Source organism: Rhincodon typus, chromosome 23 (assembly GCF_021869965.1).
Source record: "Rhincodon typus isolate 14 chromosome 23, sRhiTyp1.1, whole genome shotgun sequence".
Lineage (NCBI taxonomy): Eukaryota > Metazoa > Chordata > Chondrichthyes > Orectolobiformes > Rhincodontidae > Rhincodon > Rhincodon typus.
Window position 1 is genome coordinate 11,544,520 of NC_063354.1, and position 9,146 is coordinate 11,553,665.

At 41.4% G+C, this 9,146-nt stretch overlaps 1 protein-coding gene across 4 annotated transcripts in view; it reads right to left on the bottom strand.

Moving 5' to 3' along the window:
* Positions 1-9,146, bottom strand: part of cyth1b (cytohesin 1b) — a 216,147-nt gene that overhangs the window by 60,344 nt on the left and 146,657 nt on the right. The window lies entirely within an intron of this gene.

Genomic DNA, 9,146 nt, shown 5'->3' on the forward strand with positions numbered 1-9,146 from the left:
CTGTGTTAGCAAAAGTGTACCATTTGCTTAATTTAATGCAATTGCAATGTGACTCCTCGGGGCTCCAACTGAATGTGTATTTATCGTCAGATCTAAGTTGTTGTGGGAAAATGTCTTTTAAATTAAAAGCACACACCATTTGATATAATTTGTGACGCCTTGAGTTGCACTGAAAAATTTCACTGTCATAGCAACACAGTATATTACACCATGTGATGCACCATAGATAAAACATAGAACAGTTTAATTTCTAAAGATACTATTTTCTGATGGTGGTCAGAAAGTGCATGGTAAGGTAGCCTCTAGGTGACATATATTTGCAAATACCATTCAAAGTCCATCCCAGCTATTGCAGTCCATTAGCATTTTGACACCATTCTCTCTCTCATTATGTACCATGCCCTAAGAGGGTACTAGCATCCATGGACTTTCATTGCATCATGTCTGTCCATAATTATGCTTAGCGAGGTACTACAGTGGTTTGTGCTTGCAATCTTCAGTATAGTTGATGATGAAACTCTCCCACTGTTACTGCCTGCCATCAGATAGACGAGGTGGATTTACTGACTGATAACCAACATGTTTTGGCACATTATAAATGCATCTTTCATGGTCCTCAAGTGGCACTTGAACCTGGAGCCTCTGGTCCAGAGGTACGGATAGTACATTTACACCACATGATCTCTCACTCTTCCAAATTCACATTAAAAGGGAAACATGAATGAATAATGCAACTTTGTGCTTTTGCTGGAAAGCTGAATGTCATCAAACATGTATCCTCCAACGAAAAAAAGTGCTGATATGATTCCTAGTGTCAATACAGTGTGGAGCTGGAGGAACACACAGGTCAGGCAGCATCAGAGGAACTGAAAAGTCAACATTTTGGATCGGGACCCTTTATCAGGACTGGGGAGGGGGAAGGCAGCTCAGAAATAAATACAGGGTGTGGGGCAGGGCTGGGCGAAGGCAGGTGTGGGGTTGTGGTGATTGGTCAATGGGAAGGGTGGCACAGACAGGTAAGAAGGAAGATGGACAGGTTGTGTCAGGTCAAGGAGGTGGGAATGACAGGGAAGGCTGAACATAGGTTGATACCAGCAGTGGGTAGATTTTGAAGCCAGTGAATTCTACGTTGAGGCCATAGGGCTGTAGGCTCCCAAGGTGGAATATAAGGTGTTGTTCCTCCAATTTTCGTGTGGCCTTATTGTGACATTGGAGGATGCCCAGGATGGACATGTCACCAAGGGACCGGGAGGGGGAGTTGAAATGGCTGGCAACCAGATGGTGGTGTTGATTGGAGCGTACAGAGCACAGATGCTCTGCGAATCGGTCACCGAGTCTGTGCTTGGTCTCTCCGATGTGGTCTCCTCTACATCAGGAGCATCGGATTCAGTAGGCCAGGTTAGAAGACATACTGGTGAATTTCTGTCAGAATGATTGTTTGGGGCCTTGGATAGAGGTGAGAGGGGAGATGTAGAGGTGAGAGTGGAGATGTAGGGGCAGGTGGAGTACTTTCTGCAGTTGCAGGGAAACGTGCCGGGGGATGGTGGGGTTAGTGGGGGGTGTGGAGTGGACAAGGGAGTCGCGGAGACAGCGGTTCCTACAGAAAGCAGATAGAGGTGGGGAGGGAAATACCTCTTTGGTGGTGGGGCCTGTTTGCAGATGGCGAAAGTGGCGGAGTATGATGCGTTAGATTCGGAGTGTGGTGGGGTAGTATGTGAGGACCACGGGTCTCTATCCTTCTTGTCAGGGGGGGAATGGGGTTTGAGGGAAGAAGTGCGGGAAATGTAGGAGATGCAGTTGAGGGCATTATGAATCACGGGAGAGAGGAAATTACTGTCTTTGAAGTAGGACGACATCTGGAATGTTCCGAAGTGGAATGCTTCATCTTGGGAGCAGATGCAGCGGAGGCGGAGGAATTGGGAGAATGAGATCGCATTTTCGCAAGAGGGTGGGTGAGAGGAGGTGTAGTCAAGGTAGCTATGGGAGTCAGTGGGTTTGATATAAATGTTGGTGTTGAGGCAGTTGCCGGAGATGGAAACAGAGGGGTCCAGGAAGGGAAGGGAAGTGTCAGAGATGGTCCAGGCGAATTTGAGGTCGAGGTGAAAGGTGTTGGTGAAGTGGATGCACTGTCTGAGCTCCTCATGGGAGCACGAGGCAGCACCAATACAGTCATCAATGTAGTGGAAGAAGTGGTGAGGGATGGTGCCAGTGTAACTGCAGAAGAGGGACTGCTCCACATATCCTACAAAAAAGCAGGCAAAGCTCGGACCCACGTGGGTGTCCATAGCCACCCGTTTAGTTTGTAGGAAGTGGGAGGAGCTAAAGGAAAAGTTGTTGAAGGTGAGGACAACTTCCAACAAGCAGATGAGAGTGTCGGTTAAGGGGAATTAGTTAGGCCTGTGGGAGAGAAGAAACAGAGAGATTTTAGGCCCCCCTCATGAGGGATACAGATGTAGAGAGACTGAATGACCACAGTGAAGATGAGGTATTGGGGGCCAGGAAATTGAAAGTCTTGGAGAAGGTGGAGGATATGGGTAGTGTCCCGAAGGTAGGTGGGGAGCTCCTGGACCGAGGGAATAAAATGGGGTCGAGGCATGCAGAGAGGAGTTCAGTGCGGCAGGAGCAGGCAGAGACAATGGGTTGACCAGAGCAGTCAGGTTTGTGGATTTTGGGTAGGAAATAGAAACGGGCAGTGTGGGGTTGGGGAACTATCAAGTTGGTGGCTGTGGATGGGAGATCTCCCAAAGTGATGAGGTTATTGATGGTCTGGGAAATGATGGTTTGGTGATCGGGGTGGGGTCATAGTCAAGGGAATGGTAGGAGGAAGTGTCGGAAAATCTGTCCATCTTTCTTCTGACCTATGCTACTTCCCTAATCTACTAACAAAGCAAGGACGCAAGTCAATGCAAAAAGGTACATATTGCAGCTTGAAGGAAGCAACATAAACATTGCTTAGAAAAATACATCTGCAGTCCAGAAGCTGCCACTCACCTTCCCTAAGTCACTTCCCATCTGATATCCCAAACCTACCAGTTCAGTAACAGAAAAGGAGACCATGTCCCAGAGCCTGCTCCAGATTTCTCCAAGCAGGACAACATTGTGAAAAGGTGGGGAGTGCTAAACTAGTGCAGCAATCACATCCAAAGTATCTTTCAGCAACACAGCCATCCAATCAGAGATCATCGAAATAAATGACTAGGCTACTATGCATTTACTTGAATCTGATTCAGGAGAAACCTAAATAAACAAGCATGGGGACCAGCACAACTCAAAGTAGTCTTCAGCACTGCTGAATAACAATTTCCCATCTAGGCCCGCACAAAACAGCCCGGCAGGGAAGCAAGAGATTAGATTGCCAATTCTGATTCCATGTATTCCTGAAGTTTCCTCGCACTCGACTGCCCATTTAAACGGTTCTCCATCATCAAACACACATTCTATCTCCATTTTGAATTTTTGTTATAACTCATAAGCATTTGGTTCAATTTTAATCCTAAATTTGTCTTAACTGATTTCAAACTTCATTGACTGTCATGGTGGATTTGAACTAATGTCCCTAGAACATTAGTTTGGGATTCTGGATTACTACCCTAATGACATTACCACTCTGTCAGCACTTGCAAACATATATTCATATATGCATACACATATACAATTGGCATTACACGTACAATATGCATATGTGTTAGAATTTTCTGATCTTTCTAGAGGAAGTAAATACCATTTTTAAAATTAATACTTTAAAGGAAATATAAAATAATTAAAAATAAATTGGTTGTGCAACTTGACAGGTTTATTATTTCAGCTGTCAAAAAGTACACACATTTTTAATTGATTTTTTAAAATGTGATGCACTATCACTTGCCACATTTGTAGTAATTTCCCCCTTTATAAGCTTTCTGCACTGTATTACATTCCTTAACAAGAAGGCAAAAACAATGGCCACTTTGAACAACTGTACAGAGACATGCAACAGGATTTGGATTGCTGTCTCTTCCTTTGCTCATCACTTTCTCTAGGTTTAGCCTGCTACAATAATCAACTTGAAGGGAACAGTAAGCAGGAGTACAAATCTTACAGATTTGAGCAATACTGTATTCATTCCCCAATATGGAACAGTGTAAGGCGCATCCACAAAATAGCATTTAATTTAAATCAATTACTACTCTTGTTGTCTTTCAACTCTTTTTTTTCACTTTGATGGAAATAGCACAAGCTCTTTCAGGGATTTGCTCAACAACCCTTCTTGACCTAATTTTGTCTGTTTCAATTTTCTGCCCCAGAAACTGCCATATTTCATCTACACTTTCCTCAGGCTTTACAAGACTGGTTTAAAAAAACTGCACAAAGTTCAGCTGGAGGCGAACTAAGACCTCAGTCATTCTGCCTGCTCTAATTGCCCTGATTGTTGGCTTATCGTAAGAAGGCTCAACTGGATCCATCTGCCACATTCTATACAACAGCCTCATAGGCAGCAGTTACATTTTGCAAATTTCTTAATTCATACGGTGCTGCAAATGAAATATTATGCTTTGCCACTTTTTTTTCCAATTGAAAAATAGCCAAATTGCAATGATTCAAAATCAGATAACCCAAAACTCCAGTTGTGTCAGAGTCACTCATGCTGACAGAATAGAAAATCTAACAGAAGGACGTCTGTGATAAATTGAAGTTTCAGACTGGTAACTCCAGATTAGCTGAATTTGTGCAAGCCTGTCATCTGACCAAGCCAACCAGTCAGGATGGAATTAGGTCATCCTATGCACGAGTAAGCCATCATCTGGCATTGAGATCTCTCTGTGAAGCCTTGCAGCTATGCACACACCTGTGAAAGAGTTTAACATGCTGCCAATAGATGACAACGTGAAGTTGATGCTGCAAATGAAAGGAGAGACATTTTAAAAAGACATAAGGGTGGTTTGCGTGTTGAACGAACTTCCTGAGGAAGTGGTGGATGCAGGCACAGTTACATTTAAAAGACACTTACATAAGTACATGAATAAGAAATGTTTGGAGGGACATGGGCCAGGAGCAGGCAGGTGGGACTAGTATAGTTTGGGACTATGTTCAGCATGGACTGGTTGGACTGAAGGGTCTGTTTCCGTGCCATGTGACTCTATGACAATGGAAAACTGTGATATGAACCAAAATAGTTCATAATTCCACCATAATGCTTTTTAACCTTCTGAAGCACAAAGCGAAAATATTAGATAATATTAGATATTCACTCCAGCAAAGTGGAGGACGTAAACGATTGCCTATCCCAATGTTGAAGGAGCTCTGCTAACATAGTTCAAGGCAGCTCAAACAATGAACATTCCCATATAATAAAACAAAAAACTGTGGATGCTAGAGATCTAAAACAAAAACAGAAATAGAAATTGCTGGTGAAACTCAGCAGATCTGGCAGTCTCTGTGAGGGGAAAGCAGAGTTAACGTTTTGAGTCCAGTGACTCTTCATCAGGACATTTCCATCTCCAGTCCAATCTTTCAGGAAAGGGAATTACCCTGGCAAAGGAACTGAGCCACAAGGAATTCACCTGCAGTGATGGGTAGCGGGATTGATTCAAGGCTAGGTACAGCATTGTTTTCTGGACTAGATTGGTTTACCATATTTTACCAGTTCAATCAGGTTTGGTATGCAGTGTCAGGTCACGTGAAACCAGATTCAATGGCAATTTTTTGAAGTGAATAAGGAGATCAAATTATATTGAAATGGGGAAAGAGGGAAAATAACTAATTGGACTCAACTGGTGCACTCAATGGTCCAACTGGTCATCATTTGTGCTGTACTACTCTATGTTTAATTGACTGAAAAATAGATGTATGTTAAATGAGGAGGTGATGGCACAGTGACACCATACTAATAATCCGGAATTCCAGGCTAATGTTCTGAGGACTTGGGTTCAACTCCCATCATGGTTGATGGTAAAATTTGAATTCGGTAAAAACACTAGTGTTACGGTGACCATGCAGCAAGTGGAAAACCATGTAATCTCTGTCACTAATGTCTGTTAGTGAAGGAAATCTGCCATCTTTACTTGGTCTCATTAACATGTGGCACCAGACACACAAAACTGTGGGTTCACTCTTAACTGCTCTCTGAGCAATTAGGGATGAACAATAATTACTGGCCAAGGAGGCGGCACCCACAGCCCATGAACAAATAAAAAAAATTCAATTTGCAATGATTTTTTCAAAAGTCGTGATTTGACCAACTTCACTTATCTGCACCATCACTAATGCTGAATTTATAATGTTATTTCTTATTGGTAGATTATCGTCAACTGATTTGATTTTCTGTGACAGCCTTCATAATGCATGATAAATTCTTGTATTGTTGTGAAGATTTTCACAGTGCCTTGTGTATTAGAGAAGTTGTCAGTTCATTGTTTATAAAGAGGTTGTGATTTTAACTAAATATGATGCAGAGAGAAAATCTTTCCTAATGGCTAGCTAAAAAAAAGGGACTGAGCAAGATTTGTACTAATTATTCATTAATGATGGTTCTGAAGGTCAGCTTATGAAATGCACTGCTTAGAAAGATCTCAAACCAATTAAAAGCAGATGCATTCAAAGCTTTATTGATTTTCTTTTCTTGGTTCAGTAGAATTCACAGAGAATTTTCATTAAGATCAAAAAGCTAGAACTTAGAATATCTGTCAATGCCTGTTAAAATGGACACTATAACATATCAACAGGCCGAATGTCATACAAACAATTTGTAAGCATTCAACAGATGGTCACATTAAACCCAAAATTATGGTAACTGAAAATTTCTCAGTAGAAATATTTTGTTTTCATTACATCCATGAGTTCATACAGAAAAGCAGACCAGAGAGTGTCTACCATTTAAAAGAAAATCTAGACTCTATTTCCAGATCGGCAAAAGAACAAAATTGCTTACCAAAACAAAGCTCTTATGAAAGTAGATTTTAGAATTGATAGCAGTGCATAATCCCTCAGGATTTAGGGTGGATCATTGATTAACTGTCAGACAATACTTTACTAGTGTTGGTCCCTATGAAAACTTAAAACTGGCTAGATTATTCATGACGACCAAAACTTAGAATCCCATTGCATGTTTAACTGTGCTTTCCTACATTCAATTATGCAAGTTGAATATTTTTATGATTATTATTTTGTTGCCTGCTGATTCCTAATAGTTTCACAAAGAAATTAGATCCACAAAACATTGCCAGATAATATTCCTGTTAACAAAAAGCGTTATATCGTGGCTTATTGAACTGGAAGGAATGTTCCTGAAGATTCTCACACTGGGGAATGCAAAGAGAACAAAAGGAGATGACATGCTAAGATCAACACAGCACAATCAACAGAACTATAGCTTTAGCAGGCACCAGATGAAGTTGATAGGTCTGGTCATCATAAAATAACTGAACATAGATTCCACTATGTTGACATTTTTCATCATTACTATAGGTAGTAATTAAACATGAACAGTAATTCTACAAACTGCATTCATTTCAGATCTGTTCATTCAGATGTAAAGAAACACAAATGAATTTCATAATATTGCAGTTTAAACAATTTATTGCCACTAACTTTTGACAATGGTATCCACAAGATAATTCTAATTACAGTAATCGGTTCCTGTAAGAGGAAATCTGTTACTTTCAATTAGTTTATATCAAGACTATACTGAGAAACCTAAGATATAATAGCCATTTCAAATGTTTCAGAAAATCAGCTGTTTATGTTTCCACGTTATTTTCCATGCTAAGTGAACTATACAGGGGAGGTAGAATGCTTTACGAAATATCAACAACTTGATTGTACATTTTACAAATCTGTCTACAAACACAAGACAGTTTAAAGGACTAAATATAACTTGAGCATCTGATTAAGTTCTGTAATAGGTATTCCATGTAAACAATTGCATGTGCAACATAGCAACAGTACATGATTCTCCAGCACCAGAGAAGCTCCCCAAGGAAACACAATATCAAGTGAAATGTACTTGGTAAAATGCAAAGATCAAACTACAACAGAAATGGCCTTAATTTTAGTATCTACTCATACAGGAGGAACTTTTTTTTTTATTTGAAGCAATTGTGCAATATGCCTCTACCTAGAGTAGAAATCAGAGTTTTAGCATTAACACAGAAAGAACTACACAGATTTAATTTATTGAGTGAGGCCATTCAAGTCAACAGCTGTCCAACACTTACTGGAATGGTTCGAGGGCCACAAATTGAAATTTTTAACCTCAGCTTTCGCATCGCGTTGGCCTCAACCTCTTGGTCAGTGCCAATGCCATAGGATTGTAACTGACCACAATGGCCTTACCTATTCTTGTCCTTCCAATCAGGAATTCCCGAACATGAATAAGAACAGATCCAGGAGGAGGAGTGGTGAGGAGAAATGGTGGGCCAACCTCACTCTCTCTTGGTGTTCCCAGTTTAAGGTGAGCATTCTCACAATGCTGTGGTGAGTTTTTGTAAACTATTTCTAAAGTTTCACCTTAGCTATTTAAAACATTTAGGATTTTTAATTTTTGTTTTGAGTCTGTGGGGTTGAGGAAGAATGGGGGAATACTAGCAGGTGGGGTGTGGTGCTCAGGATATGAGGGATGAGGACATTTTCAAGAAACTGCTAAGATGGATTGGGTCAGCATGGTGGCTCAGTGGTTAGCACTGCTGCCTCACAGTGCCATGGACCTGGGTAGAATTCTAGGCTCAGGCAAGAGTCTGTGTAGAATTTTCACATTCTCCCTATGTCTGCATACGTTTCCTCCAGGTTCTCCAGTTTTCTCTGACAGTCCAACGATGTGCAGGCTGGGTGGATTGGCCATGCTAAATTGCCAAGAGTGTCCAGACTGGATGGATTAATGCAGACTTACTGGGATAGGGTAGGGGGGTGGTCTGTCTAGGTGGACAGCTCTTCAGAGGGTCAGTGTGGACGTGATGGACCAAATGGCCTGTTTCCACACTGTAGGGATTCTATGACGAATATCATTGAAAGGGAGAGTGATGTGTTGAGGACTGCAAGGGGCTAGGTGAGAATTGTTCAGAGCAAGAACGTTTTGAGGGAGTAGAGAAAGAGAGCAAGAAAATGTAAGGGAGCAGAGAGAGAGTGAATACGGTTATGGAAGGCAGAAACAACAGACTGTGTGTGTGTGGGAA